The 24,977-nt window shown below is 41.8% G+C and overlaps 49 non-coding genes and 4 pseudogenes across 49 annotated transcripts; all 53 read left to right on the forward strand.

Annotated features, from left to right (window-relative positions):
* Positions 1-196: 196 nt before the first annotated feature.
* On the forward strand, positions 197-315 carry LOC150024415 (5S ribosomal RNA). Its single transcript, XR_016517000.1, has one exon. It is a non-coding gene; the product is annotated as a 5S ribosomal RNA (ribosomal RNA).
* A 420-nt stretch (positions 316-735) lies between these two features.
* LOC150024416 (5S ribosomal RNA) lies at positions 736-854 on the forward strand. Its single transcript, XR_016516732.1, has one exon. It is a non-coding gene; the product is annotated as a 5S ribosomal RNA (ribosomal RNA).
* A 420-nt stretch (positions 855-1,274) lies between these two features.
* LOC150024417 (5S ribosomal RNA) lies at positions 1,275-1,393 on the forward strand. The gene has a single exon (XR_016516733.1). It is a non-coding gene; the product is annotated as a 5S ribosomal RNA (ribosomal RNA).
* A 420-nt stretch (positions 1,394-1,813) lies between these two features.
* LOC150024418 (5S ribosomal RNA) lies at positions 1,814-1,932 on the forward strand. Its single transcript, XR_016516734.1, has one exon. It is a non-coding gene; the product is annotated as a 5S ribosomal RNA (ribosomal RNA).
* A 420-nt stretch (positions 1,933-2,352) lies between these two features.
* LOC150024419 (5S ribosomal RNA) lies at positions 2,353-2,471 on the forward strand. Its single transcript, XR_016516735.1, has one exon. It is a non-coding gene; the product is annotated as a 5S ribosomal RNA (ribosomal RNA).
* Positions 2,472-2,891: 420 nt separating this feature from the next.
* On the forward strand, positions 2,892-3,010 carry LOC150024420 (5S ribosomal RNA). Its single transcript, XR_016516923.1, has one exon. It is a non-coding gene; the product is annotated as a 5S ribosomal RNA (ribosomal RNA).
* A 420-nt stretch (positions 3,011-3,430) lies between these two features.
* LOC150024421 (5S ribosomal RNA) lies at positions 3,431-3,549 on the forward strand. The gene has a single exon (XR_016517001.1). It is a non-coding gene; the product is annotated as a 5S ribosomal RNA (ribosomal RNA).
* A 420-nt stretch (positions 3,550-3,969) lies between these two features.
* LOC150024422 (5S ribosomal RNA) lies at positions 3,970-4,088 on the forward strand. The gene has a single exon (XR_016517002.1). It is a non-coding gene; the product is annotated as a 5S ribosomal RNA (ribosomal RNA).
* Positions 4,089-4,508: 420 nt separating this feature from the next.
* Positions 4,509-4,627, forward strand: LOC150024423 (5S ribosomal RNA). The gene has a single exon (XR_016517003.1). It is a non-coding gene; the product is annotated as a 5S ribosomal RNA (ribosomal RNA).
* A 420-nt stretch (positions 4,628-5,047) lies between these two features.
* Positions 5,048-5,166, forward strand: LOC150024424 (5S ribosomal RNA). The gene has a single exon (XR_016517005.1). It is a non-coding gene; the product is annotated as a 5S ribosomal RNA (ribosomal RNA).
* Positions 5,167-5,586: 420 nt separating this feature from the next.
* On the forward strand, positions 5,587-5,705 carry LOC150024425 (5S ribosomal RNA). The gene has a single exon (XR_016517006.1). It is a non-coding gene; the product is annotated as a 5S ribosomal RNA (ribosomal RNA).
* A 420-nt stretch (positions 5,706-6,125) lies between these two features.
* Positions 6,126-6,244, forward strand: LOC150024426 (5S ribosomal RNA). The gene has a single exon (XR_016516736.1). It is a non-coding gene; the product is annotated as a 5S ribosomal RNA (ribosomal RNA).
* A 420-nt stretch (positions 6,245-6,664) lies between these two features.
* Positions 6,665-6,783, forward strand: LOC150024427 (5S ribosomal RNA). Its single transcript, XR_016517007.1, has one exon. It is a non-coding gene; the product is annotated as a 5S ribosomal RNA (ribosomal RNA).
* Positions 6,784-7,203: 420 nt separating this feature from the next.
* On the forward strand, positions 7,204-7,322 carry LOC150024428 (5S ribosomal RNA). Its single transcript, XR_016517084.1, has one exon. It is a non-coding gene; the product is annotated as a 5S ribosomal RNA (ribosomal RNA).
* Positions 7,323-7,742: 420 nt separating this feature from the next.
* On the forward strand, positions 7,743-7,861 carry LOC150024429 (5S ribosomal RNA). The gene has a single exon (XR_016517008.1). It is a non-coding gene; the product is annotated as a 5S ribosomal RNA (ribosomal RNA).
* Positions 7,862-8,281: 420 nt separating this feature from the next.
* LOC150024430 (5S ribosomal RNA) lies at positions 8,282-8,400 on the forward strand. Its single transcript, XR_016517009.1, has one exon. It is a non-coding gene; the product is annotated as a 5S ribosomal RNA (ribosomal RNA).
* Positions 8,401-8,820: 420 nt separating this feature from the next.
* On the forward strand, positions 8,821-8,939 carry LOC150024431 (5S ribosomal RNA). The gene has a single exon (XR_016517010.1). It is a non-coding gene; the product is annotated as a 5S ribosomal RNA (ribosomal RNA).
* Positions 8,940-9,359: 420 nt separating this feature from the next.
* On the forward strand, positions 9,360-9,478 carry LOC150024432 (5S ribosomal RNA). The gene has a single exon (XR_016517011.1). It is a non-coding gene; the product is annotated as a 5S ribosomal RNA (ribosomal RNA).
* Positions 9,479-9,899: 421 nt separating this feature from the next.
* On the forward strand, positions 9,900-10,018 carry LOC150024433 (5S ribosomal RNA). The gene has a single exon (XR_016516737.1). It is a non-coding gene; the product is annotated as a 5S ribosomal RNA (ribosomal RNA).
* Positions 10,019-10,438: 420 nt separating this feature from the next.
* LOC150024434 (5S ribosomal RNA) lies at positions 10,439-10,557 on the forward strand. Its single transcript, XR_016517063.1, has one exon. It is a non-coding gene; the product is annotated as a 5S ribosomal RNA (ribosomal RNA).
* A 420-nt stretch (positions 10,558-10,977) lies between these two features.
* On the forward strand, positions 10,978-11,096 carry LOC150024435 (5S ribosomal RNA). Its single transcript, XR_016516931.1, has one exon. It is a non-coding gene; the product is annotated as a 5S ribosomal RNA (ribosomal RNA).
* Positions 11,097-11,513: 417 nt separating this feature from the next.
* LOC150024436 (5S ribosomal RNA) lies at positions 11,514-11,632 on the forward strand. The gene has a single exon (XR_016517012.1). It is a non-coding gene; the product is annotated as a 5S ribosomal RNA (ribosomal RNA).
* A 420-nt stretch (positions 11,633-12,052) lies between these two features.
* Positions 12,053-12,171, forward strand: LOC150024437 (5S ribosomal RNA). Its single transcript, XR_016517013.1, has one exon. It is a non-coding gene; the product is annotated as a 5S ribosomal RNA (ribosomal RNA).
* Positions 12,172-12,591: 420 nt separating this feature from the next.
* On the forward strand, positions 12,592-12,710 carry LOC150024438 (5S ribosomal RNA). Its single transcript, XR_016517014.1, has one exon. It is a non-coding gene; the product is annotated as a 5S ribosomal RNA (ribosomal RNA).
* Positions 12,711-13,130: 420 nt separating this feature from the next.
* Positions 13,131-13,249, forward strand: LOC150024439 (5S ribosomal RNA). Its single transcript, XR_016516761.1, has one exon. It is a non-coding gene; the product is annotated as a 5S ribosomal RNA (ribosomal RNA).
* Positions 13,250-13,666: 417 nt separating this feature from the next.
* LOC150024440 (5S ribosomal RNA) lies at positions 13,667-13,785 on the forward strand. Its single transcript, XR_016516763.1, has one exon. It is a non-coding gene; the product is annotated as a 5S ribosomal RNA (ribosomal RNA).
* A 417-nt stretch (positions 13,786-14,202) lies between these two features.
* On the forward strand, positions 14,203-14,321 carry LOC150024441 (5S ribosomal RNA). Its single transcript, XR_016516972.1, has one exon. It is a non-coding gene; the product is annotated as a 5S ribosomal RNA (ribosomal RNA).
* Positions 14,322-14,737: 416 nt separating this feature from the next.
* LOC150024442 (5S ribosomal RNA) lies at positions 14,738-14,856 on the forward strand. Its single transcript, XR_016516756.1, has one exon. It is a non-coding gene; the product is annotated as a 5S ribosomal RNA (ribosomal RNA).
* Positions 14,857-15,273: 417 nt separating this feature from the next.
* Positions 15,274-15,392, forward strand: LOC150024443 (5S ribosomal RNA). The gene has a single exon (XR_016517016.1). It is a non-coding gene; the product is annotated as a 5S ribosomal RNA (ribosomal RNA).
* Positions 15,393-15,812: 420 nt separating this feature from the next.
* On the forward strand, positions 15,813-15,931 carry LOC150024444 (5S ribosomal RNA). The gene has a single exon (XR_016516932.1). It is a non-coding gene; the product is annotated as a 5S ribosomal RNA (ribosomal RNA).
* Positions 15,932-16,348: 417 nt separating this feature from the next.
* On the forward strand, positions 16,349-16,467 carry LOC150024445 (5S ribosomal RNA). The gene has a single exon (XR_016516933.1). It is a non-coding gene; the product is annotated as a 5S ribosomal RNA (ribosomal RNA).
* A 232-nt stretch (positions 16,468-16,699) lies between these two features.
* LOC150024446 (5S ribosomal RNA) lies at positions 16,700-16,818 on the forward strand. The gene has a single exon (XR_016516757.1). It is a non-coding gene; the product is annotated as a 5S ribosomal RNA (ribosomal RNA).
* Positions 16,819-17,235: 417 nt separating this feature from the next.
* LOC150024447 (5S ribosomal RNA) lies at positions 17,236-17,354 on the forward strand. Its single transcript, XR_016516934.1, has one exon. It is a non-coding gene; the product is annotated as a 5S ribosomal RNA (ribosomal RNA).
* A 232-nt stretch (positions 17,355-17,586) lies between these two features.
* LOC150024448 (5S ribosomal RNA) lies at positions 17,587-17,705 on the forward strand. Its single transcript, XR_016516758.1, has one exon. It is a non-coding gene; the product is annotated as a 5S ribosomal RNA (ribosomal RNA).
* Positions 17,706-18,122: 417 nt separating this feature from the next.
* Positions 18,123-18,241, forward strand: LOC150024449 (5S ribosomal RNA). Its single transcript, XR_016516955.1, has one exon. It is a non-coding gene; the product is annotated as a 5S ribosomal RNA (ribosomal RNA).
* Positions 18,242-18,658: 417 nt separating this feature from the next.
* Positions 18,659-18,777, forward strand: LOC150024450 (5S ribosomal RNA). The gene has a single exon (XR_016516935.1). It is a non-coding gene; the product is annotated as a 5S ribosomal RNA (ribosomal RNA).
* Positions 18,778-19,009: 232 nt separating this feature from the next.
* LOC150024451 (5S ribosomal RNA) lies at positions 19,010-19,128 on the forward strand. The gene has a single exon (XR_016516759.1). It is a non-coding gene; the product is annotated as a 5S ribosomal RNA (ribosomal RNA).
* A 417-nt stretch (positions 19,129-19,545) lies between these two features.
* On the forward strand, positions 19,546-19,664 carry LOC150024452 (5S ribosomal RNA). The gene has a single exon (XR_016517033.1). It is a non-coding gene; the product is annotated as a 5S ribosomal RNA (ribosomal RNA).
* A 232-nt stretch (positions 19,665-19,896) lies between these two features.
* On the forward strand, positions 19,897-20,015 carry LOC150024453 (5S ribosomal RNA; annotated as a pseudogene).
* A 230-nt stretch (positions 20,016-20,245) lies between these two features.
* Positions 20,246-20,364, forward strand: LOC150024454 (5S ribosomal RNA). The gene has a single exon (XR_016516924.1). It is a non-coding gene; the product is annotated as a 5S ribosomal RNA (ribosomal RNA).
* A 232-nt stretch (positions 20,365-20,596) lies between these two features.
* LOC150024455 (5S ribosomal RNA) lies at positions 20,597-20,715 on the forward strand. The gene has a single exon (XR_016516697.1). It is a non-coding gene; the product is annotated as a 5S ribosomal RNA (ribosomal RNA).
* A 231-nt stretch (positions 20,716-20,946) lies between these two features.
* Positions 20,947-21,065, forward strand: LOC150024456 (5S ribosomal RNA; annotated as a pseudogene).
* A 231-nt stretch (positions 21,066-21,296) lies between these two features.
* LOC150024457 (5S ribosomal RNA) lies at positions 21,297-21,406 on the forward strand (annotated as a pseudogene).
* Positions 21,407-21,639: 233 nt separating this feature from the next.
* Positions 21,640-21,758, forward strand: LOC150024458 (5S ribosomal RNA). The gene has a single exon (XR_016517072.1). It is a non-coding gene; the product is annotated as a 5S ribosomal RNA (ribosomal RNA).
* A 233-nt stretch (positions 21,759-21,991) lies between these two features.
* On the forward strand, positions 21,992-22,110 carry LOC150024459 (5S ribosomal RNA). The gene has a single exon (XR_016516755.1). It is a non-coding gene; the product is annotated as a 5S ribosomal RNA (ribosomal RNA).
* A 232-nt stretch (positions 22,111-22,342) lies between these two features.
* Positions 22,343-22,461, forward strand: LOC150024460 (5S ribosomal RNA). The gene has a single exon (XR_016516764.1). It is a non-coding gene; the product is annotated as a 5S ribosomal RNA (ribosomal RNA).
* Positions 22,462-22,692: 231 nt separating this feature from the next.
* Positions 22,693-22,811, forward strand: LOC150024461 (5S ribosomal RNA). Its single transcript, XR_016516918.1, has one exon. It is a non-coding gene; the product is annotated as a 5S ribosomal RNA (ribosomal RNA).
* A 232-nt stretch (positions 22,812-23,043) lies between these two features.
* On the forward strand, positions 23,044-23,162 carry LOC150024462 (5S ribosomal RNA). Its single transcript, XR_016517056.1, has one exon. It is a non-coding gene; the product is annotated as a 5S ribosomal RNA (ribosomal RNA).
* A 234-nt stretch (positions 23,163-23,396) lies between these two features.
* On the forward strand, positions 23,397-23,515 carry LOC150024463 (5S ribosomal RNA). Its single transcript, XR_016516919.1, has one exon. It is a non-coding gene; the product is annotated as a 5S ribosomal RNA (ribosomal RNA).
* A 232-nt stretch (positions 23,516-23,747) lies between these two features.
* On the forward strand, positions 23,748-23,866 carry LOC150024464 (5S ribosomal RNA). Its single transcript, XR_016517025.1, has one exon. It is a non-coding gene; the product is annotated as a 5S ribosomal RNA (ribosomal RNA).
* Positions 23,867-24,097: 231 nt separating this feature from the next.
* Positions 24,098-24,216, forward strand: LOC150024465 (5S ribosomal RNA). The gene has a single exon (XR_016516920.1). It is a non-coding gene; the product is annotated as a 5S ribosomal RNA (ribosomal RNA).
* A 232-nt stretch (positions 24,217-24,448) lies between these two features.
* LOC150024466 (5S ribosomal RNA) lies at positions 24,449-24,567 on the forward strand (annotated as a pseudogene).
* A 232-nt stretch (positions 24,568-24,799) lies between these two features.
* Positions 24,800-24,918, forward strand: LOC150024467 (5S ribosomal RNA). The gene has a single exon (XR_016516950.1). It is a non-coding gene; the product is annotated as a 5S ribosomal RNA (ribosomal RNA).
* The last annotated feature ends 59 nt before the right edge of the window (positions 24,919-24,977 follow it).

Below are 24,977 nucleotides of genomic sequence, written 5' to 3' on the forward strand. Positions count from 1 at the left end.
TACACTAAACGAAGATACCACAAAAAAAATTGGCTCAAAAATCAATTTGCTGAGCTCTAAATAAAAATCTTAAAGTACCTACAAAAACGATCGTGAAATAGTGTTGTGTAGCGAGTTATCGCGTTCGAGGTCCAACTATTTTGAAACTGAAGCCCACCTGCAAACCCATATAGGTATTGATCGCGCAACGCTTGGCAGGTGCGATCATACCAGCACTAATGCACCGGATCCCATCAGAACTCCGCAGTTAAGCGTGGTTGGGCGAGAGTAGTACTAGGATGGGTGACCTCCTGGGAAGTCCTCGTGTTGCACTTCTTTTTTGTGTTATGTTTTTCTTCCTCTTCCTGGCCTAGACAGTCAAACCATGAGTTCACCTTTTTTGTGCTTGTTACCTCGTTTCGAACAACTTTCATTTTTTATGCGTCTCAATCCGACTTCTCTATCAAAAGTTATGATCGTTTGAAGTTTTGTCACGCTAATTTTTGCCAACTCCAAATCTATCACTCTTCTCTTCAATGTAAGGTCTCATCCATCAAATATACACTAAACGAAGATACCACAAAAAAAATTGGCTCAAAAATCAATTTGCTGAGCTCTAAATAAAAATCTTAAAGTACCTACAAAAACGATCGTGAAATAGTGTTGTGTAGCGAGTTATCGCGTTCGAGGTCCAACTATTTTGAAACTGAAGCCCACCTGCAAACCCATATAGGTATTGATCGCGCAACGCTTGGCAGGTGCGATCATACCAGCACTAATGCACCGGATCCCATCAGAACTCCGCAGTTAAGCGTGCTTGGGCGAGAGTAGTACTAGGATGGGTGACCTCCTGGGAAGTCCTCGTGTTGCACTTCTTTTTTGTGTTATGTTTTTCTTCCTCTTCCTGGCCTAGACAGTCAAACCATGAGTTCACCTTTTTTGTGCTTGTTACCTCGTTTCGAACAACTTTCATTTTTTATGCGTCTCAATCCGACTTCTCTATCAAAAGTTATGATCGTTTGAAGTTTTGTCACGCTAATTTTTGCCAACTCCAAATCTATCACTCTTCTCTTCAATGTAAGGTCTCATCCATCAAATATACACTAAACGAAGATACCACAAAAAAAATTGGCTCAAAAATCAATTTGCTGAGCTCTAAATAAAAATCTTAAAGTACCTACAAAAACGATCGTGAAATAGTGTTGTGTAGCGAGTTATCGCGTTCGAGGTCCAACTATTTTGAAACTGAAGCCCACCTGCAAACCCATATAGGTATTGATCGCGCAACGCTTGGCAGGTGCGATCATACCAGCACTAATGCACCGGATCCCATCAGAACTCCGCAGTTAAGCGTGCTTGGGCGAGAGTAGTACTAGGATGGGTGACCTCCTGGGAAGTCCTCGTGTTGCACTTCTTTTTTGTGTTATGTTTTTCTTCCTCTTCCTGGCCTAGACAGTCAAACCATGAGTTCACCTTTTTTGTGCTTGTTACCTCGTTTCGAACAACTTTCATTTTTTATGCGTCTCAATCCGACTTCTCTATCAAAAGTTATGATCGTTTGAAGTTTTGTCACGCTAATTTTTGCCAACTCCAAATCTATCACTCTTCTCTTCAATGTAAGGTCTCATCCATCAAATATACACTAAACGAAGATACCACAAAAAAAATTGGCTCAAAAATCAATTTGCTGAGCTCTAAATAAAAATCTTAAAGTACCTACAAAAACGATCGTGAAATAGTGTTGTGTAGCGAGTTATCGCGTTCGAGGTCCAACTATTTTGAAACTGAAGCCCACCTGCAAACCCATATAGGTATTGATCGCGCAACGCTTGGCAGGTGCGATCATACCAGCACTAATGCACCGGATCCCATCAGAACTCCGCAGTTAAGCGTGCTTGGGCGAGAGTAGTACTAGGATGGGTGACCTCCTGGGAAGTCCTCGTGTTGCACTTCTTTTTTGTGTTATGTTTTTCTTCCTCTTCCTGGCCTAGACAGTCAAACCATGAGTTCACCTTTTTTGTGCTTGTTACCTCGTTTCGAACAACTTTCATTTTTTATGCGTCTCAATCCGACTTCTCTATCAAAAGTTATGATCGTTTGAAGTTTTGTCACGCTAATTTTTGCCAACTCCAAATCTATCACTCTTCTCTTCAATGTAAGGTCTCATCCATCAAATATACACTAAACGAAGATACCACAAAAAAAATTGGCTCAAAAATCAATTTGCTGAGCTCTAAATAAAAATCTTAAAGTACCTACAAAAACGATCGTGAAATAGTGTTGTGTAGCGAGTTATCGCGTTCGAGGTCCAACTATTTTGAAACTGAAGCCCACCTGCAAACCCATATAGGTATTGATCGCGCAACGCTTGGCAGGTGCGATCATACCAGCACTAATGCACCGGATCCCATCAGAACTCCGCAGTTAAGCGTGCTTGGGCGAGAGTAGTACTAGGATGGGTGACCTCCTGGGAAGTCCTCGTGTTGCACTTCTTTTTTGTGTTATGTTTTTCTTCCTCTTCCTGGCCTAGACAGTCAAACCATGAGTTCACCTTTTTTGTGCTTGTTACCTCGTTTCGAACAACTTTCATTTTTTATGCGTCTCAATCCGACTTCTCTATCAAAAGTTATGATCGTTTGAAGTTTTGTCACGCTAATTTTTGCCAACTCCAAATCTATCACTCTTCTCTTCAATGTAAGGTCTCATCCATCAAATATACACTAAACGAAGATACCACAAAAAAAATTGGCTCAAAAATCAATTTGCTGAGCTCTAAATAAAAATCTTAAAGTACCTACAAAAACGATCGTGAAATAGTGTTGTGTAGCGAGTTATCGCGTTCGAGGTCCAACTATTTTGAAACTGAAGCCCACCTGCAAACCCATATAGGTATTGATCGCGCAACGCTTGGCAGGTGCGATCATACCAGCACTAATGCACCGGATCCCATCAGAACTCCGCAGTTAAGCGTGCTTGGGCGAGAGTAGTACTAGGATGGGTGACCTCCTGGGAAGTCCTCGCGTTGCACTTCTTTTTTGTGTTATGTTTTTCTTCCTCTTCCTGGCCTAGACAGTCAAACCATGAGTTCACCTTTTTTGTGCTTGTTACCTCGTTTCGAACAACTTTCATTTTTTATGCGTCTCAATCCGACTTCTCTATCAAAAGTTATGATCGTTTGAAGTTTTGTCACGCTAATTTTTGCCAACTCCAAATCTATCACTCTTCTCTTCAATGTAAGGTCTCATCCATCAAATATACACTAAACGAAGATACCACAAAAAAAATTGGCTCAAAAATCAATTTGCTGAGCTCTAAATAAAAATCTTAAAGTACCTACAAAAACGATCGTGAAATAGTGTTGTGTAGCGAGTTATCGCGTTCGAGGTCCAACTATTTTGAAACTGAAGCCCACCTGCAAACCCATATAGGTATTGATCGCGCAACGCTTGGCAGGTGCGATCATACCAGCACTAATGCACCGGATCCCATCAGAACTCCGCAGTTAAGCGTGGTTGGGCGAGAGTAGTACTAGGATGGGTGACCTCCTGGGAAGTCCTCGTGTTGCACTTCTTTTTTGTGTTATGTTTTTCTTCCTCTTCCTGGCCTAGACAGTCAAACCATGAGTTCACCTTTTTTGTGCTTGTTACCTCGTTTCGAACAACTTTCATTTTTTATGCGTCTCAATCCGACTTCTCTATCAAAAGTTATGATCGTTTGAAGTTTTGTCACGCTAATTTTTGCCAACTCCAAATCTATCACTCTTCTCTTCAATGTAAGGTCTCATCCATCAAATATACACTAAACGAAGATACCACAAAAAAAATTGGCTCAAAAATCAATTTGCTGAGCTCTAAATAAAAATCTTAAAGTACCTACAAAAACGATCGTGAAATAGTGTTGTGTAGCGAGTTATCGCGTTCGAGGTCCAACTATTTTGAAACTGAAGCCCACCTGCAAACCCATATAGGTATTGATCGCGCAACGCTTGGCAGGTGCGATCATACCAGCACTAATGCACCGGATCCCATCAGAACTCCGCAGTTAAGCGTGGTTGGGCGAGAGTAGTACTAGGATGGGTGACCTCCTGGGAAGTCCTCGTGTTGCACTTCTTTTTTGTGTTATGTTTTTCTTCCTCTTCCTGGCCTAGACAGTCAAACCATGAGTTCACCTTTTTTGTGCTTGTTACCTCGTTTCGAACAACTTTCATTTTTTATGCGTCTCAATCCGACTTCTCTATCAAAAGTTATGATCGTTTGAAGTTTTGTCACGCTAATTTTTGCCAACTCCAAATCTATCACTCTTCTCTTCAATGTAAGGTCTCATCCATCAAATATACACTAAACGAAGATACCACAAAAAAAATTGGCTCAAAAATCAATTTGCTGAGCTCTAAATAAAAATCTTAAAGTACCTACAAAAACGATCGTGAAATAGTGTTGTGTAGCGAGTTATCGCGTTCGAGGTCCAACTATTTTGAAACTGAAGCCCACCTGCAAACCCATATAGGTATTGATCGCGCAACGCTTGGCAGGTGCGATCATACCAGCACTAATGCACCGGATCCCATCAGAACTCCGCAGTTAAGCGTGGTTGGGCGAGAGTAGTACTAGGATGGGTGACCTCCTGGGAAGTCCTCGTGTTGCACTTCTTTTTTGTGTTATGTTTTTCTTCCTCTTCCTGGCCTAGACAGTCAAACCATGAGTTCACCTTTTTTGTGCTTGTTACCTCGTTTCGAACAACTTTCATTTTTTATGCGTCTCAATCCGACTTCTCTATCAAAAGTTATGATCGTTTGAAGTTTTGTCACGCTAATTTTTGCCAACTCCAAATCTATCACTCTTCTCTTCAATGTAAGGTCTCATCCATCAAATATACACTAAACGAAGATACCACAAAAAAAATTGGCTCAAAAATCAATTTGCTGAGCTCTAAATAAAAATCTTAAAGTACCTACAAAAACGATCGTGAAATAGTGTTGTGTAGCGAGTTATCGCGTTCGAGGTCCAACTATTTTGAAACTGAAGCCCACCTGCAAACCCATATAGGTATTGATCGCGCAACGCTTGGCAGGTGCGATCATACCAGCACTAATGCACCGGATCCCATCAGAACTCCGCAGTTAAGCGTGGTTGGGCGAGAGTAGTACTAGGATGGGTGACCTCCTGGGAAGTCCTCGTGTTGCACTTCTTTTTTGTGTTATGTTTTTCTTCCTCTTCCTGGCCTAGACAGTCAAACCATGAGTTCACCTTTTTTGTGCTTGTTACCTCGTTTCGAACAACTTTCATTTTTTATGCGTCTCAATCCGACTTCTCTATCAAAAGTTATGATCGTTTGAAGTTTTGTCACGCTAATTTTTGCCAACTCCAAATCTATCACTCTTCTCTTCAATGTAAGGTCTCATCCATCAAATATACACTAAACGAAGATACCACAAAAAAAATTGGCTCAAAAATCAATTTGCTGAGCTCTAAATAAAAATCTTAAAGTACCTACAAAAACGATCGTGAAATAGTGTTGTGTAGCGAGTTATCGCGTTCGAGGTCCAACTATTTTGAAACTGAAGCCCACCTGCAAACCCATATAGGTATTGATCGCGCAACGCTTGGCAGGTGCGATCATACCAGCACTAATGCACCGGATCCCATCAGAACTCCGCAGTTAAGCGTGGTTGGGCGAGAGTAGTACTAGGATGGGTGACCTCCTGGGAAGTCCTCGTGTTGCACTTCTTTTTTGTGTTATGTTTTTCTTCCTCTTCCTGGCCTAGACAGTCAAACCATGAGTTCACCTTTTTTGTGCTTGTTACCTCGTTTCGAACAACTTTCATTTTTTATGCGTCTCAATCCGACTTCTCTATCAAAAGTTATGATCGTTTGAAGTTTTGTCACGCTAATTTTTGCCAACTCCAAATCTATCACTCTTCTCTTCAATGTAAGGTCTCATCCATCAAATATACACTAAACGAAGATACCACAAAAAAAATTGGCTCAAAAATCAATTTGCTGAGCTCTAAATAAAAATCTTAAAGTACCTACAAAAACGATCGTGAAATAGTGTTGTGTAGCGAGTTATCGCGTTCGAGGTCCAACTATTTTGAAACTGAAGCCCACCTGCAAACCCATATAGGTATTGATCGCGCAACGCTTGGCAGGTGCGATCATACCAGCACTAATGCACCGGATCCCATCAGAACTCCGCAGTTAAGCGTGCTTGGGCGAGAGTAGTACTAGGATGGGTGACCTCCTGGGAAGTCCTCGTGTTGCACTTCTTTTTTGTGTTATGTTTTTCTTCCTCTTCCTGGCCTAGACAGTCAAACCATGAGTTCACCTTTTTTGTGCTTGTTACCTCGTTTCGAACAACTTTCATTTTTTATGCGTCTCAATCCGACTTCTCTATCAAAAGTTATGATCGTTTGAAGTTTTGTCACGCTAATTTTTGCCAACTCCAAATCTATCACTCTTCTCTTCAATGTAAGGTCTCATCCATCAAATATACACTAAACGAAGATACCACAAAAAAAATTGGCTCAAAAATCAATTTGCTGAGCTCTAAATAAAAATCTTAAAGTACCTACAAAAACGATCGTGAAATAGTGTTGTGTAGCGAGTTATCGCGTTCGAGGTCCAACTATTTTGAAACTGAAGCCCACCTGCAAACCCATATAGGTATTGATCGCGCAACGCTTGGCAGGTGCGATCATACCAGCACTAATGCACCGGATCCCATCAGAACTCCGCAGTTAAGCGTGGTTGGGCGAGAGTAGTACTAGGATGGGTGACCTCCTGGGAAGTCCTCGTGTTGCACTTCTTTTTTGTGTTATGTTTTTCTTCCTCTTCCTGGCCTAGACAGTCAAACCATGAGTTCACCTTTTTTGTGCTTGTTACCTCGTTTCGAACAACTTTCATTTTTTATGCGTCTCAATCCGACTTCTCTATCAAAAGTTATGATCGTTTGAAGTTTTGTCACGCTAATTTTTGCCAACTCCAAATCTATCACTCTTCTCTTCAATGTAAGGTCTCATCCATCAAATATACACTAAACGAAGATACCACAAAAAAAATTGGCTCAAAAATCAATTTGCTGAGCTCTAAATAAAAATCTTAAAGTACCTACAAAAACGATCGTGAAATAGTGTTGTGTAGCGAGTTATCGCGTTCGAGGTCCAACTATTTTGAAACTGAAGCCCACCTGCAAACCCATATAGGTATTGATCGCGCAACGCTTGGCAGGTGCGATCATACCAGCACTAATGCACCGGATCCCATCAGAACTCCGCAGTTAAGCGTGGTTGGGCGAGAGTAGTACTAGGATGGGTGACCTCCTGGGAAGTCGTCGTGTTGCACTTCTTTTTTGTGTTATGTTTTTCTTCCTCTTCCTGGCCTAGACAGTCAAACCATGAGTTCACCTTTTTTGTGCTTGTTACCTCGTTTCGAACAACTTTCATTTTTTATGCGTCTCAATCCGACTTCTCTATCAAAAGTTATGATCGTTTGAAGTTTTGTCACGCTAATTTTTGCCAACTCCAAATCTATCACTCTTCTCTTCAATGTAAGGTCTCATCCATCAAATATACACTAAACGAAGATACCACAAAAAAAATTGGCTCAAAAATCAATTTGCTGAGCTCTAAATAAAAATCTTAAAGTACCTACAAAAACGATCGTGAAATAGTGTTGTGTAGCGAGTTATCGCGTTCGAGGTCCAACTATTTTGAAACTGAAGCCCACCTGCAAACCCATATAGGTATTGATCGCGCAACGCTTGGCAGGTGCGATCATACCAGCACTAATGCACCGGATCCCATCAGAACTCCGCAGTTAAGCGTGGTTGGGCGAGAGTAGTACTAGGATGGGTGACCTCCTGGGAAGTCCTCGTGTTGCACTTCTTTTTTGTGTTATGTTTTTCTTCCTCTTCCTGGCCTAGACAGTCAAACCATGAGTTCACCTTTTTTGTGCTTGTTACCTCGTTTCGAACAACTTTCATTTTTTATGCGTCTCAATCCGACTTCTCTATCAAAAGTTATGATCGTTTGAAGTTTTGTCACGCTAATTTTTGCCAACTCCAAATCTATCACTCTTCTCTTCAATGTAAGGTCTCATCCATCAAATATACACTAAACGAAGATACCACAAAAAAAATTGGCTCAAAAATCAATTTGCTGAGCTCTAAATAAAAATCTTAAAGTACCTACAAAAACGATCGTGAAATAGTGTTGTGTAGCGAGTTATCGCGTTCGAGGTCCAACTATTTTGAAACTGAAGCCCACCTGCAAACCCATATAGGTATTGATCGCGCAACGCTTGGCAGGTGCGATCATACCAGCACTAATGCACCGGATCCCATCAGAACTCCGCAGTTAAGCGTGGTTGGGCGAGAGTAGTACTAGGATGGGTGACCTCCTGGGAAGTCCTCGTGTTGCACTTCTTTTTTGTGTTATGTTTTTCTTCCTCTTCCTGGCCTAGACAGTCAAACCATGAGTTCACCTTTTTTGTGCTTGTTACCTCGTTTCGAACAACTTTCATTTTTTATGCGTCTCAATCCGACTTCTCTATCAAAAGTTATGATCGTTTGAAGTTTTGTCACGCTAATTTTTGCCAACTCCAAATCTATCACTCTTCTCTTCAATGTAAGGTCTCATCCATCAAATATACACTAAACGAAGATACCACAAAAAAAATTGGCTCAAAAATCAATTTGCTGAGCTCTAAATAAAAATCTTAAAGTACCTACAAAAACGATCGTGAAATAGTGTTGTGTAGCGAGTTATCGCGTTCGAGGTCCAACTATTTTGAAACTGAAGCCCACCTGCAAACCCATATAGGTATTGATCGCGCAACGCTTGGCAGGTGCGATCATACCAGCACTAATGCACCGGATCCCATCAGAACTCCGCAGTTAAGCGTGGTTGGGCGAGAGTAGTACTAGGATGGGTGACCTCCTGGGAAGTCCTCGTGTTGCACTTCTTTTTTGTGTTATGTTTTTCTTCCTCTTCCTGGCCTAGACAGTCAAACCATGAGTTCACCTTTTTTGTGCTTGTTACCTCGTTTCGAACAACTTTCATTTTTTATGCGTCTCAATCCGACTTCTCTATCAAAAGTTATGATCGTTTGAAGTTTTGTCACGCTAATTTTTGCCAACTCCAAATCTATCACTCTTCTCTTCAATGTAAGGTCTCATCCATCAAATATACACTAAACGAAGATACCACAAAAAAAATTGGCTCAAAAATCAATTTGCTGAGCTCTAAATAAAAATCTTAAAGTACCTACAAAAACGATCGTGAAATAGTGTTGTGTAGCGAGTTATCGCGTTCGAGGTCCAACTATTTTGAAACTGAAGCCCACCTGCAAACCCATATAGGTATTGATCGCGCAACGCTTGGCAGGTGCGATCATACCAGCACTAATGCACCGGATCCCATCAGAACTCCGCAGTTAAGCGTGGTTGGGCGAGAGTAGTACTAGGATGGGTGACCTCCTGGGAAGTCCTCGTGTTGCACTTCTTTTTTGTGTTATGTTTTTCTTCCTCTTCCTGGCCTAGACAGTCAAACCATGAGTTCACCTTTTTTTGTGCTTGTTACCTCGTTTCGAACAACTTTCATTTTTTATGCGTCTCAATCCGACTTCTCTATCAAAAGTTATGATCGTTTGAAGTTTTGTCACGCTAATTTTTGCCAACTCCAAATCTATCACTCTTCTCTTCAATGTAAGGTCTCATCCATCAAATATACACTAAACGAAGATACCACAAAAAAAATTGGCTCAAAAATCAATTTGCTGAGCTCTAAATAAAAATCTTAAAGTACCTACAAAAACGATCGTGAAATAGTGTTGTGTAGCGAGTTATCGCGTTCGAGGTCCAACTATTTTGAAACTGAAGCCCACCTGCAAACCCATATAGGTATTGATCGCGCAACGCTTGGCAGGTGCGATCATACCAGCACTAATGCACCGGATCCCATCAGAACTCCGCAGTTAAGCGTGCTTGGGCGAGAGTAGTACTAGGATGGGTGACCTCCTGGGAAGTCCTCGTGTTGCACTTCTTTTTTGTGTTATGTTTTTCTTCCTCTTCCTGGCCTAGACAGTCAAACCATGAGTTCACCTTTTTTGTGCTTGTTACCTCGTTTCGAACAACTTTCATTTTTTATGCGTCTCAATCCGACTTCTCTATCAAAAGTTATGATCGTTTCAAGTTTTGTCACGCTAATTTTTGCCAACTCCAAATCTATCACTCTTCTCTTCAATGTAAGGTCTCATCCATCAAATATACACTAAACGAAGATACCACAAAAAAAATTGGCTCAAAAATCAATTTGCTGAGCTCTAAATAAAAATCTTAAAGTACCTACAAAAACGATCGTGAAATAGTGTTGTGTAGCGAGTTATCGCGTTCGAGGTCCAACTATTTTGAAACTGAAGCCCACCTGCAAACCCATATAGGTATTGATCGCGCAACGCTTGGCAGGTGCGATCATACCAGCACTAATGCACCGGATCCCATCAGAACTCCGCAGTAAAGCGTGGTTGGGCGAGAGTAGTACTAGGATGGGTGACCTCCTGGGAAGTCCTCGTGTTGCACTTCTTTTTTGTGTTATGTTTTTCTTCCTCTTCCTGGCCTAGACAGTCAAACCATGAGTTCACCTTTTTTGTGCTTGTTACCTCGTTTCGAACAACTTTCATTTTTTATGCGTCTCAATCCGACTTCTCTATCAAAAGTTATGATCGTTTGAAGTTTTGTCACGCTAATTTTTGCCAACTCCAAATCTATCACTCTTCTCTTCAATGTAAGGTCTCATCCATCAAATATACACTAAACGAAGATACCACAAAAAAAATTGGCTCAAAAATCAATTTGCTGAGCTCTAAATAAAAATCTTAAAGTACCTACAAAAACGATCGTGAAATAGTGTTGTGTAGCGAGTTATCGCGTTCGAGGTCCAACTATTTTGAAACTGAAGCCCACCTGCAAACCCATATAGGTATTGATCGCGCAACGCTTGGCAGGTGCGATCATACCAGCACTAATGCACCGGATCCCATCAGAACTCCGCAGTAAAGCGTGCTTGGGCGAGAGTAGTACTAGGATGGGTGACCTCCTGGGAAGTCCTCGTGTTGCACTTCTTTTTTGTGTTATGTTTTTCTTCCTCTTCCTGGCCTAGACAGTCAAACCATGAGTTCACCTTTTTTGTGCTTTTTTTTTTTCGAACAACTTTCATTTTTTATGCGTCTCAATCCGACTTCTCTATCAAAAGTTATGATCGTTTGAAGTTTTGTCACGCTAATTTTTGCCAACTCCAAATCTATCACTCTTCTCTTCAATGTAAGGTCTCATCCATCAAATATACACTAAACGAAGATACCACAAAAAAAATTGGCTCAAAAATCAATTTGCTGAGCTCTAAATAAAAATCTTAAAGTACCTACAAAAACGATCGTGAAATAGTGTTGTGTAGCGAGTTATCGCGTTCGAGGTCCAACTATTTTGAAACTGAAGCCCACCTGCAAACCCATATAGGTATTGATCGCGCAACGCTTGGCAGGTGCGATCATACCAGCACTAATGCACCGGATCCCATCAGAACTCCGCAGTTAAGCGTGGTTGGGCGAGAGTAGTACTAGGATGGGTGACCTCCTGGGAAGTCCTCGTGTTGCACTTCTTTTTTGTGTTATGTTTTTCTTCCTCTTCCTGGCCTAGACAGTCAAACCATGAGTTCACCTTTTTTGTGCTTGTTACCTCGTTTCGAACAACTTTCATTTTTTATGCGTCTCAATCCGACTTCTCTATCAAAAGTTATGATCGTTTGAAGTTTTGTCACGCTAATTTTTGCCAACTCCAAATCTATCACTCTTCTCTTCAATGTAAGGTCTCATCCATCAAATATACACTAAACGAAGATACCACAAAAAAAATTGGCTCAAAAATCAATTTGCTGAGCTCTAAATAAAAATCTTAAAGTACCTACAAAAACGATCGTGAAATAGTGTTGTGTAGCGAGTTATCGCGTTCGAGGTCCAACTATTTTGAAACTGAAGCCCACCTGCAAACCCATATAGGTATTGATCGCGCAACGCTTGGCAGGTGCGATCATACCAGCACTAATGCACCGGATCCCATCAGAACTCCGCAGTTAAGCGTGGTTGGGCGAGAGTAGTACTAGGATGGGTGACCTCCTGGGAAGTCCTCGTGTTGCACTTCTTTTTTGTGTTATGTTTTTCTTCCTCTTCCTGGCCTAGACAGTCAAACCATGAGTTCACCTTTTTTGTGCTTGTTACCTCGTTTCGAACAACTTTCATTTTTTATGCGTCTCAATCCGACTTCTCTATCAAAAGTTATGATCGTTTGAAGTTTTGTCACGCTAATTTTTGCCAACTCCAAATCTATCACTCTTCTCTTCAATGTAAGGTCTCATCCATCAAATATACACTAAACGAAGATACCACAAAAAAAATTGGCTCAAAAATCAATTTGCTGAGCTCTAAATAAAAATCTTAAAGTACCTACAAAAACGATCGTGAAATAGTGTTGTGTAGCGAGTTATCGCGTTCGAGGTCCAACTATTTTGAAACTGAAGCCCACCTGCAAACCCATATAGGTATTGATCGCGCAACGCTTGGCAGGTGCGATCATACCAGCACTAATGCACCGGATCCCATCAGAACTCCGCAGTTAAGCGTGGTTGGGCGAGAGTAGTACTAGGATGGGTGACCTCCTGGGAAGTCCTCGTGTTGCACTTCTTTTTTGTGTTATGTTTTTCTTCCTCTTCCTGGCCTAGACAGTCAAACCATGAGTTCACCTTTTTTGTGCTTGTTACCTCGTTTCGAACAACTTTCATTTTTTATGCGTCTCAATCCGACTTCTCTATCAAAAGTTATGATCGTTTGAAGTTTTGTCACGCTAATTTTTGCCAACTCCAAATCTATCACTCTTCTCTTCAATGTAAGGTCTCATCCATCAAATATACACTAAACGAAGATACCACAAAAAAAATTGGCTCAAAAATCAATTTGCTGAGCTCTAAATAAAAATCTTAAAGTACCTACAAAAACGATCGTGAAATAGTGTTGTGTAGCGAGTTATCGCGTTCGAGGTCCAACTATTTTGAAACTGAAGCCCACCTGCAAACCCATATAGGTATTGATCGCGCAACGCTTGGCAGGTGCGATCATACCAGCATTAATGCACCGGATCCCATCAGAACTCCGCAGTTAAGCGTGCCTGGGCGAGAGTAGTACTAGGATGGGTGACCTCCTGGGAAGTCCTCGTGTTGCACTTCTTTTTTGTGTTATGTTTTTCTTCCTCTTCCTGGCCTAGACAGTCAAACCATGAGTTCACCTTTTTTGTGCTTTTTTTTTTTCGAACAACTTTCATTTTTTATGCGTCTCAATCCGACTTCTCTATCAAAAGTTATGATCGTTTGAAGTTTTGTCACGCTAATTTTTGCCAACTCCAAATCTATCACTCTTCTCTTCAATGTAAGGTCTCATCCATCAAATATACACTAAACGAAGATACCACAAAAAAAATTGGCTCAAAAATCAATTTGCTGAGCTCTAAATAAAAATCTTAAAGTACCTACAAAAACGATCGTGAAATAGTGTTGTGTAGCGAGTTATCGCGTTCGAGGTCCAACTATTTTGAAACTGAAGCCCACCTGCAAACCCATATAGGTATTGATCGCGCAACGCTTGGCAGGTGCGATCATACCAGCACTAATGCACCGGATCCCATCAGAACTCCGCAGGTAAGCGTGCTCGGGCGAGGGTAGTACTAGGATGGGTGACCTCCTGGGAAGTCCTCGTATTGCACTTCTTTTTTGTGTTATGTTTTTCTTCCTCTTCCTGGCCTAGACAGTCAAACCATGAGTTCACCTTTTTTGTGCTTTTTTTTTTTCGAACAACTTTCATTTTTTATGCGTCTCAATCCGACTTCTCTATCAAAAGTTATGATCGTTTGAAGTTTTGTCACGCTAATTTTTGCCAACTCCAAATCTATCACTCTTCTCTTCAATGTAAGGTCTCATCCATCAAATATACACTAAACGAAGATACCACAAAAAAAATTGGCTCAAAAATCAATTTGCTGAGCTCTAAATAAAAATCTTAAAGTACCTACAAAAACGATCGTGAAATAGTGTTGTGTAGCGAGTTATCGCGTTCGAGGTCCAACTATTTTGAAACTGAAGCCCACCTGCAAACCCATATAGGTATTGATCGCGCAACGCTTGGCAGGTGCGATCATACCAGCACTAATGCACCGGATCCCATCAGAACTCCGCAGTTAAGCGTGCATGGGCGAGAGAAGTACTAGGATGGGTGACCTCCTGGGAAGTCCTTGTGTTGCACTTCTTTTTTGTGTTATGTTTTTCTTCCTCTTCCTGGCCTAGACAGTCAAACCATGAGTTCACCTTTTTTGTGCTTTTTTTTTTCGAACAACTTTCATTTTTTATGCGTCTCAATCCGACTTCTCTATCAAAAGTTATGATCGTTTGAAGTTTTGTCACGCTAATTTTTGCCAACTCCAAATCTATCACTCTTCTCTTCAATGTAAGGTCTCATCCATCAAATATACACTAAACGAAGATACCACAAAAAAAATTGGCTCAAAAATCAATTTGCTGAGCTCTAAATAAAAATCTTAAAGTACCTACAAAAACGATCGTGAAATAGTGTTGTGTAGCGAGTTATCGCGTTCGAGGTCCAACTATTTTGAAACTGAAGCCCACCTGCAAACCCATATAGGTATTGATCGCGCAACGCTTGGCAGGTGCGATCATACCAGCATTAATGCACCGGATCCCATCAGAACTCCGCAGTTAAGCGTGCTTGGGCGAGAGTAGTACTAGGATGGGTGACCTCCTGGGAAGTCCTCGTGTTGCACTTCTTTTTTGTGTTATGTTTTTCTTCCTCTTCCTGGCCTAGACAGTCAAACCATGAGTTCACCTTTTTTGTGCTTTTTTTTTTTCGAACAACTTTCATTTTTTATGCGTCTCAATCCGACTTCTCTATCAAAAGTTATGATCGTTTGAAGTTTTGTCACGCTAATTTTTGCCAACTCCAAATCTATCACTCTTCTCTTCAATGTAAGGTCTCATCCATCAAATATACACTAAACGAAGATACCACAAAAAAAATTGGCTCAAAAATCAATTTGCTGAGCTCTAAATAAAAATCTTAAAGTACCTACAAAAACGATCGTGAAATAGTGTTGTGTAGCGAGTTATCGCGTTCGAGGTCCAACTATTTTGAAACTGAAGCCCACCTGCAAACCCATATAGGTATTGATCGCGCAACGCTTGGCAGGTGCGATCATACCAGCACTAATGCACCGGATCCCATCAGAACTCCGCAGTTAAGCGTGGTTGGGCGAGAGTAGTACTAGGATGGGTGACCTCCTGGGAAGTCCTCGTGTTGCACTTCTTTTTTGTGTTATGTTTTTCTTCCTCTTCCTGGCCTAGACAGTCAAACCATGAGTTCACCTTTTTTGTGCTTGTTACCTCGTTTCGAACAACTTTCATTTTTTATGCGTCTCAATCCGACTTCTCTATCAAAAGTTATGATCGTTTGAAGTTTTGTCACGCTAATTTTTGCCAACTCCAAATCTATCACTCTTCTCTTCAATGTAAGGTCTCATCCATCAAATATACACTAAACGAAGATACCACAAAAAAAATTGGCTCAAAAATCAATTTGCTGAGCTCTAAATAAAAATCTTAAAGTACCTACAAAAACGATCGTGAAATAGTGTTGTGTAGCGAGTTATCGCGTTCGAGGTCCAACTATTTTGAAACTGAAGCCCACCTGCAAACCCATATAGGTATTGATCGCGCAACGCTTGGCAGGTGCGATCATACCAGCACTAATGCACCGGATCCCATCAGAACTCCGCAGTAAAGCGTGCTTGGGCGAGAGTAGTACTAGGATGGGTGACCTCCTGGGAAGTCCTCGTGTTGCACTTCTTTTTTGTGTTATGTTTTTCTTCCTCTTCCTGGCCTAGACAGTCAAACCATGAGTTCACCTTTTTTGTGCTTTTTTTTTTTCGAACAACTTTCATTTTTTATGCGTCTCAATCCGACTTCTCTATCAAAAGTTATGATCGTTTGAAGTTTTGTCACGCTAATTTTTGCCAACTCCAAATCTATCACTCTTCTCTTCAATGTAAGGTCTCATCCATCAAATATACACTAAACGAAGATACCACAAAAAAAATTGGCTCAAAAATCAATTTGCTGAGCTCTAAATAAAAATCTTAAAGTACCTACAAAAACGATCGTGAAATAGTGTTGTGTAGCGAGTTATCGCGTTCGAGGTCCAACTATTTTGAAACTGAAGCCCACCTGCAAACCCATATAGGTATTGATCGCGCAACGCTTGGCAGGTGCGATCATACCAGCACTAATGCACCGGATCCCATCAGAACTCCGCAGTAAAGCGTGCTTGGGCGAGAGTAGTACTAGGATGGGTGACCTCCTGGGAAGTCCTCGTGTTGCACTTCTTTTTTGTGTTATGTTTTTCTTCCTCTTCCTGGCCTAGACAGTCAAACCATGAGTTCACCTTTTTTGTGCTTTTTTTTTTTTTTGCTGAGCTCTAAATAAAAATCTTAAAGTACCTACAAAAACGATCGTGAAATAGTGTTGTGTAGCGAGTTATCGCGTTCGAGGTCCAACTATTTTGAAACTGAAGCCCACCTGCAAACCCATATAGGTATTGATCGCGCAACGCTTGGCAGGTGCGATCATACCAGCATTAATGCACCGGATCCCATCAGAACTCCGCAGCTAAGCGTGCTTGGGCGAGAGTAGTACTAGGATGGGTGACCTCCTGGGAAGTCCTCGTGTTGCACTTCTTTTTTGTGTTATGTTTTTCTTCCTCTTCCTGGCCTAGACAGTCAAACCATGAGTTCACCTTTTTTGTGCTTTTTTTTTTTCGAACAACTTTCATTTTTTATGCGTCTCAATCCGACTTCTCTATCAAAAGTTATGATCGTTTGAAGTTTTGTCACGCTAATTTTTGCCAACTCCAAATCTATCACTCTTCTCTTCAATGTAAGGTCTCATCCATCAAATATACACTAAACGAAGATACCACAAAAAAAATTGGCTCAAAAATCAATTTGCTGAGCTCTAAATAAAAATCTTAAAGTACCTACAAAAACGATCGTGAAATAGTGTTGTGTAGCGAGTTATCGCGTTCGAGGTCCAACTATTTTGAAACTGAAGCCCACCTGCAAACCCATATAGGTATTGATCGCGCAACGCTTGGCAGGTGCGATCATACCAGCACTAATGCACCGGATCCCATCAGAACTCCGCAGTAAAGCGTGCTTGGGCGAGAGTAGTACTAGGATGGGTGACCTCCTGGGAAGTCCTCGTGTTGCACTTCTTTTTTGTGTTATGTTTTTCTTCCTCTTCCTGGCCTAGACAGTCAAACCATGAGTTCACCTTTTTTGTGCTTTTTTTTTTTTTTGCTGAGCTCTAAATAAAAATCTTAAAGTACCTACAAAAACGATCGTGAAATAGTGTTGTGTAGCGAGTTATCGCGTTCGAGGTCCAACTATTTTGAAACTGAAGCCCACCTGCAAACCCATATAGGTATTGATCGCGCAACGCTTGGCAGGTGCGATCATACCAGCATTAATGCACCGGATCCCATCAGAACTCCGCAGCTAAGCGTGCTTGGGCGAGAGTAGTACTAGGATGGGTGACCTCCTGGGAAGTCCTCGTGTTGCACTTCTTTTTTGTGTTATGTTTTTCTTCCTCTTCCTGGCCTAGACAGTCAAACCATGAGTTCACCTTTTTTGTGCTTTTTTTTTTTCGAACAACTTTCATTTTTTATGCGTCTCAATCCGACTTCTCTATCAAAAGTTATGATCGTTTGAAGTTTTGTCACGCTAATTTTTGCCAACTCCAAATCTATCACTCTTCTCTTCAATGTAAGGTCTCATCCATCAAATATACACTAAACGAAGATACCACAAAAAAAATTGGCTCAAAAATCAATTTGCTGAGCTCTAAATAAAAATCTTAAAGTACCTACAAAAACGATCGTGAAATAGTGTTGTGTAGCGAGTTATCGCGTTCGAGGTCCAACTATTTTGAAACTGAAGCCCACCTGCAAACCCATATAGGTATTGATCGCGCAACGCTTGGCAAGTGCGATCATACCAGCACTAATGCACCGGATCCCATCAGAACTCCGCAGTTAAGCGTGCTCGGGTGAGAGTAGTACTAGGATGGGTGACCTCCTGGGAAGTCCTCGTGTTGCACTTCTTTTTTGTGTTATGTTTTTCTTCCTCTTCCTGGCCTAGACAGTCAAACCATGAGTTCACCTTTTTTGTGCTTTTTTTTTTTCGAACAACTTTCATTTTTTATGCGTCTCAATCCGACTTCTCTATCAAAAGTTATGATCGTTTGAAGTTTTGTCACGCTAATTTTTGCCAACTCCAAATCTATCACTCTTCTCTTCAATGTAAGGTCTCATCCATCAAATATACACTAAACGAAGATACCACAAAAAAAATTGGCTCAAAAATCAATTTGCTGAGCTCTAAATAAAAATCTTAAAGTACCTACAAAAACGATCGTGAAATAGTGTTGTGTAGCGAGTTATCGCGTTCGAGGTCCAACTATTTTGAAACTGAAGCCCACCTGCAAACCCATATAGGTATTGATCGCGCAACGCTTGGCAGGTGCGATCATACCAGCACTAATGCACCGGATCCCATCAGAACTCCGCAGTAAAGCGTGCTTGGGCGAGAGTAGTACTAGGATGGGTGACCTCCTGGGAAGTCCTCGTGTTGCACTTCTTTTTTGTGTTATGTTTTTCTTCCTCTTCCTGGCCTAGACAGTCAAACCATGAGTTCACCTTTTTTGTGCTTTTTTTTTTTTTTGCTGAGCTCTAAATAAAAATCTTAAAGTACCTACAAAAACGATCGTGAAATAGTGTTGTGTAGCGAGTTATCGCGTTCGAGGTCCAACTATTTTGAAACTGAAGCCCACCTGCAAACCCATATAGGTATTGATCGCGCAACGCTTGGCAGGTGCGATCATACCAGCATTAATGCACCGGATCCCATCAGAACTCCGCAGCTAAGCGTGCTTGGGCGAGAGTAGTACTAGGATGGGTGACCTCCTGGGAAGTCCTCGTGTTGCACTTCTTTTTTGTGTTATGTTTTTCTTCCTCTTCCTGGCCTAGACAGTCAAACCATGAGTTCACCTTTTTTGTGCTTTTTTTTTTTCGAACAACTTTCATTTTTTATGCGTCTCAATCCGACTTCTCTATCAAAAGTTATGATCGTTTGAAGTTTTGTCACGCTAATTTTTGCCAACTCCAAATCTATCACTCTTCTCTTCAATGTAAGGTCTCATCCATCAAATATACACTAAACGAAGATACCACAAAAAAAATTGGCTCAAAAATCAATTTGCTGAGCTCTAAATAAAAATCTTAAAGTACCTACAAAAACGATCGTGAAATAGTGTTGTGTAGCGAGTTATCGCGTTCGAGGTCCAACTATTTTGAAACTGAAGCCCACCTGCAAACCCATATAGGTATTGATCGCGCAACGCTTGGCAGGTGCGATCATACCAGCACTAATGCACCGGATCCCATCAGAACTTCGCAGTGAAGCGTGCTTGGGCGAGAGTAGTACTAGGATGGGTGACCTCCTGGGAAGTCCTCGTGTTGCACTTCTTTTTTGTGTTATGTTTTTCTTCCTCTTCCTGGCCTAGACAGTCAAACCATGAGTTCACCTTTTTTGTGCTTTTTTTTTTTTTTGCTGAGCTCTAAATAAAAATCTTAAAGTACCTACAAAAACGATCGTGAAATAGTGTTGTGTAGCGAGTTATCGCGTTCGAGGTCCAACTATTTTGAAACTGAAGCCCACCTGCAAACCCATATAGGTATTGATCGCGCAACGCTTGGCAGGTGCAATCATACCAGCACTAATGCACCGGATCCCATCAGAACCCCGCAGTTAAGCGGGCTTGGGTGAGAGTAGTACTAGGATGGGTGACCTCCTGGGAAGTCCTCGTGTTGCACTTCTTTTTTGTGTTATGTTTTTCTTCCTCTTCCTGGCCTAGACAGTCAAACCATGAGTTCACCTTTTTTGTGCTTTTTTTTTTTTGCTGAGCTCTAAATAAAAATCTTAAAGTACCTACAAAAACGATCGTGAAATAGTGTTGTGTAGCGAGTTATCGCGTTCGAGGTCCAACTATTTTGAAACTGAAGCCCACCTGCAAACCCATATAGGTATTGATCGCGCAACGCTTGGCAGGTGCGATCATACCAGCACTAATGCACCGGATCCCATCAGAACTCCGCAGTGAAGCGTGCTTGGGCGAGAGTAGTACTAGGATGGGTGACCTCTTGGGAAGTCCTCGTGTTGCACTTCTTTTTTGTGTTATGTTTTTCTTCCTCTTCCTGGCCTAGACAGTCAAACCATGAGTTCACCTTTTTTGTGCTTTTTTTTTTTTTTGCTGAGCTCTAAATAAAAATCTTAAAGTACCTACAAAAACGATCGTGAAATAGTGTTGTGTAGCGAGTTATCGCGTTCGAGGTCCAACTATTTTGAAACTGAAGCCCACCTGCAAACCCATATAGGTATTGATCGCGCAACGCTTGGCAGGTGCGATCATACCAGCACTAATGCACCGGATCCCATCAGAACTCCGCAGTTAAGAGTGCTTGGGCGAGAGTAGTACTAGGATGGGTGACCTCCTGGGAAGTCCTCGTGTTGCACTTCTTTTTTGTGTTATGTTTTTCTTCCTCTTCCTGGCCTAGACAGTCAAACCATGAGTTCACCTTTTTTGTGCTTTTTTTTTTTTTTGCTGAGCTCTAAATAAAAATCTTAAAGTACCTACAAAAACGATCGTGAAATAGTGTTGTGTAGCGAGTTATCGCGTTCGAGGTCCAACTATTTTGAAACTGAAGCCCACCTGCAAACCCATATAGGTATTGATCGCGCAACGCTTGGCTGTGCGATCATACCAGCACTAATGCACCGGATCCCATCAGAACTCCGCAGTTAAGCGTGCTCGGGCAAGAGTACTACTAGGATGGGTGACCTCCTGGGAAGTCCTCGTGTTGCACTTCTTTTTTGTGTTATGTTTTTCTTCCTCTTCCTGGCCTAGACAGTCAAACCATGAGTTCACCTTTTTTGTGCTTTTTTTTTTTTTGCTGAGCTCTAAATAAAAATCTTAAAGTACCTACAAAAACGATCGTGAAATAGTGTTGTGTAGCGAGTTATCGCGTTCGAGGTCCAACTATTTTGAAACTGAAGCCCACCTGCAAACCCATATAGGTATTGATCGCGCAACGCTTGGCAGGTGCGATCATACCAGCATTAATGCACCGGATCCCATCAGAACTCCGCAGTTAAGCGTGCTTGGGCGATAGTAGTACTAGGATCCTGGGAAGTCCTCGTGTTGCACTTCTTTTTTGTGTTATGTTTTTCTTCCTCTTCCTGGCCTAGACAGTCAAACCATGAGTTCACCTTTTTTGTGCTTTTTTTTTTTTTTTGCTGAGCTCTAAATAAAAATCTTAAAGTACCTACAAAAACGATCGTGAAATAGTGTTGTGTAGCGAGTTATCGCGTTCGAGGTCCAACTATTTTGAAACTGAAGCCCACCTGCAAACCCATATAGGTATTGATCGCGCAACGCTTGGCAGGTGCGATCATACCAGCACTAATGCACCGGATCCCATCAGAACTCCGCAGTTAAGCGCGCTCGGGCGAGAGTAGTACTAGGATGGGTGACCTCCTGGGAAGTCGTCGTGTTGCACTTCTTTTTTGTGTTATGTTTTTCTTCCTCTTCCTGGCCTAGACAGTCAAACCATGAGTTCACCTTTTTTGTGCTTTTTTTTTTTTTTTGCTGAGCTCTAAATAAAAATCTTAAAGTACCTACAAAAACGATCGTGAAATAGTGTTGTGTAGCGAGTTATCGCGTTCGAGGTCCAACTATTTTGAAACTGAAGCCCACCTGCAAACCCATATAGGTATTGATCGCGCAACGCTTGGCAGGTGCGATCATACCAGCACTAATGCACCGGATCCCATCAGAACTCCGCAGTCAAGCGTGCTTGGGCGAGGGTAGTACTAGGATGGGTGACCTCCTGGGAAGTCCTCGTGTTGCACTTCTTTTTTGTGTTATGTTTTTCTTCCTCTTCCTGGCCTAGACAGTCAAACCATGAGTTCACCTTTTTTGTGCTTTTTTTTTTTTTTGCTGAGCTCTAAATAAAAATCTTAAAGTACCTACAAAAACGATCGTGAAATAGTGTTGTGTAGCGAGTTATCGCGTTCGAGGTCCAACTATTTTGAAACTGAAGCCCACCTGCAAACCCATATAGGTATTGATCGCGCAACGCTTGGCAGGTGCGATCATACCAGCACTAATGCACCGGATCCCATCAGAACTCCGCAGTGAAGCGTGCTTGGGCGAGAGTAGTACTAGGATGGGTGACCTCCTGGGAAGTCCTCGTGTTGCACTTCTTTTTTGTGTTATGTTTTTCTTCCTCTTCCTGGCCTAGACAGTCAAACCATGAGTTCACCTTTTTTGTGCTTTTTTTTTTTTTGCTGAGCTCTAAATAAAAATCTTAAAGTACCTACAAAAACGATCGTGAAATAGTGTTGTGTAGCGAGTTATCGCGTTCGAGGTCCAACTATTTTGAAACTGAAGCCCACCTGCAAACCCATATAGGTATTGATCGCGCAATGCTTGGCAGGTGCGATCATACCAGCACTAATGCACCGGATCCCATCAGAACTCCGCAGTGAAGCGTGCCTGGGCGAGAGTAGTACTAGGATGGGTGACCTCCTGGGAAGTCCTCGTGTTGCACTTCTTTTTTGTGTTATGTTTTTCTTCCTCTTCCTGGCCTAGAGAGTCAAACCATGAGTTCACCTTTTTTGTGCTTTTTTTTTTTTTTGCTGAGCTCTAAATAAAAATCTTAAAGTACCTACAAAAACGATCGTGAAATAGTGTTGTGTAGCGAGTTATCGCGTTCGAGGTCCAACTATTTTGAAACTGAAGCCCACCTGCAAACCCATATAGGTATTGATCGCGCAACGCTTGGCAGGTGCGATCATACCAGCACTAATGCACCGGATCCCATCAGAACTCCGCAGTTAAGCGTGCATGGACGAGAGTAGTACTAGGATGGGTGATCTCCTGGGAAGTCCTCGTGTTGCACTTCTTTTTTGTGTTATGTTTTTCTTCCTTTTCCTGGCCTAGACAGTCAAACCATGAGTTCACCTTTTTTGTGCTTTTTTTTTTTTTTTTGCTGAGCTCTAAATAAAAATCTTAAAGTACCTACAAAAACGATCGTGAAATAGTGTTGTGTAGCGAGTTATCGCGTTCGAGGTCCAACTATTTTGAAACTGAAGCCCACCTGCAAACCCATATAGGTATTGATCGCGCAACGCTTGGCAGGTGCGATCATACCAGCACTAATGCACCGGATCCCATCAGAACTCCGCAGTGAAGCGTGCCTGGGCGAGAGTAGTACTAGGATGGGTGACCTCCTGGGAAGTCCTCGTGTTGCACTTCTTTTTTGTGTTATGTTTTTCTTCCTCTTCCTGGCCTAGACAGTCAAACCATGAGTTCACCTTTTTTGTGCTTTTTTTTTTTTTTGCTGAGCTCTAAATAAAAATCTTAAAGTACCTACAAAAACGATCGTGAAATAGTGTTGTGTAGCGAGTTATCGCGTTCGAGGTCCAACTATTTTGAAACTGAAGCCCACCTGCAAACCCATATAGGTATTGATCGCGCAACGCTTGGCAGGTGCGATCATACCAGCACTAATGCACCGGATCCCATCAGAACTCCGCAACTAAGCGTGCCTGGGCGAGAGTAGTACTAGGATGGGTGACCTCCTGGGAAGTCCTCGTGTTGCACTTCTTTTTTGTGTTATGTTTTTCTTCCTTTTCCTGGCCTAGACAGTCAAACCATGAGTTCACCTTTTTTGTGCTTTTTTTTTTTTTGCTGAGCTCTAAATAAAAATCTTAAAGTACCTACAAAAACGATCGTGAAATAGTGTTGTGTAGCGAGTTATCGCGTTCGAGGTCCAACTATTTTGAAACTGAAGCCCACCTGCAAACCCATATAGGTATTGATCGCGCAACGCTTGGCAGGTGCGATCATACCAGCACTAATGCACCGGATCCCATCAGAACTCCGCAGTGAAGCGTGCCTGGGCGAGAGTAGTACTAGGATGGGTGACCTCCTGGGAAGTCCTCGTGTTGCACTTCTTTTTTGTGTTATGTTTTTCTTCCTCTTCCTGGCCTAGACAGTCAAACCATGAGTTCACCTTTTTTGTGCTTTTTTTTTTTTTTGCTGAGCTCTAAATAAAAATCTTAAAGTACCTACAAAAACGATCGTGAAATAGTGTTGTGTAGCGAGTTATCGCGTTCGAGGTCCAACTATTTTGAAACTGAAGCCCACCTGCAAACCCATATAGGTATTGATCGCGCAACGCTTGGCAGGTGCGATCATACCAGCACTTATGCACCGGATCCCATCAGAACTCCGCAGTCAAGCGTGCTTCGGCGAGAGTAGTACTAGGATGGGTGACCTCCTGGGAAGTCCTCGTGTTCCACTTCTTTTTTGTGTTATGTTTTTCTTCCTCTTCCTGGCCTAGACAGTCAAACCATGAGTTCACCTTTTTTGTGCTTTTTTTTTTTTTTGCTGAGCTCTAAATAAAAATCTTAAAGTACCTACAAAAACGATCGTGAAATAGTGTTGTGTAGCGAGTTATCGCGTTCGAGGTCCAACTATTTTGAAACTGAAGCCCACCTGCAAACCCATATAGGTATTGATCGCGCAACGCTTGGCAGGTGCGATCATACCAGCACTAATGCACCGGATCCCATCAGAACTCCGCAGTTAAGGGTGCTCGGGCGAGAGCAGTACTAGGATGGGTGACCTCCTGGGAAGTCCTCGTGTTGCACTTCTTTTTTGTGTTATGTTTTTCTTCCTCTTCCTGGCCTAGACAGTCAAACCATGAGTTCAC

The sequence above is a fragment of the Phaseolus vulgaris genome, chromosome 10, assembly GCF_051622355.1.
Source record: "Phaseolus vulgaris cultivar YP4 chromosome 10, ASM5162235v1, whole genome shotgun sequence".
Taxonomy (NCBI): domain Eukaryota; kingdom Viridiplantae; phylum Streptophyta; class Magnoliopsida; order Fabales; family Fabaceae; genus Phaseolus; species Phaseolus vulgaris.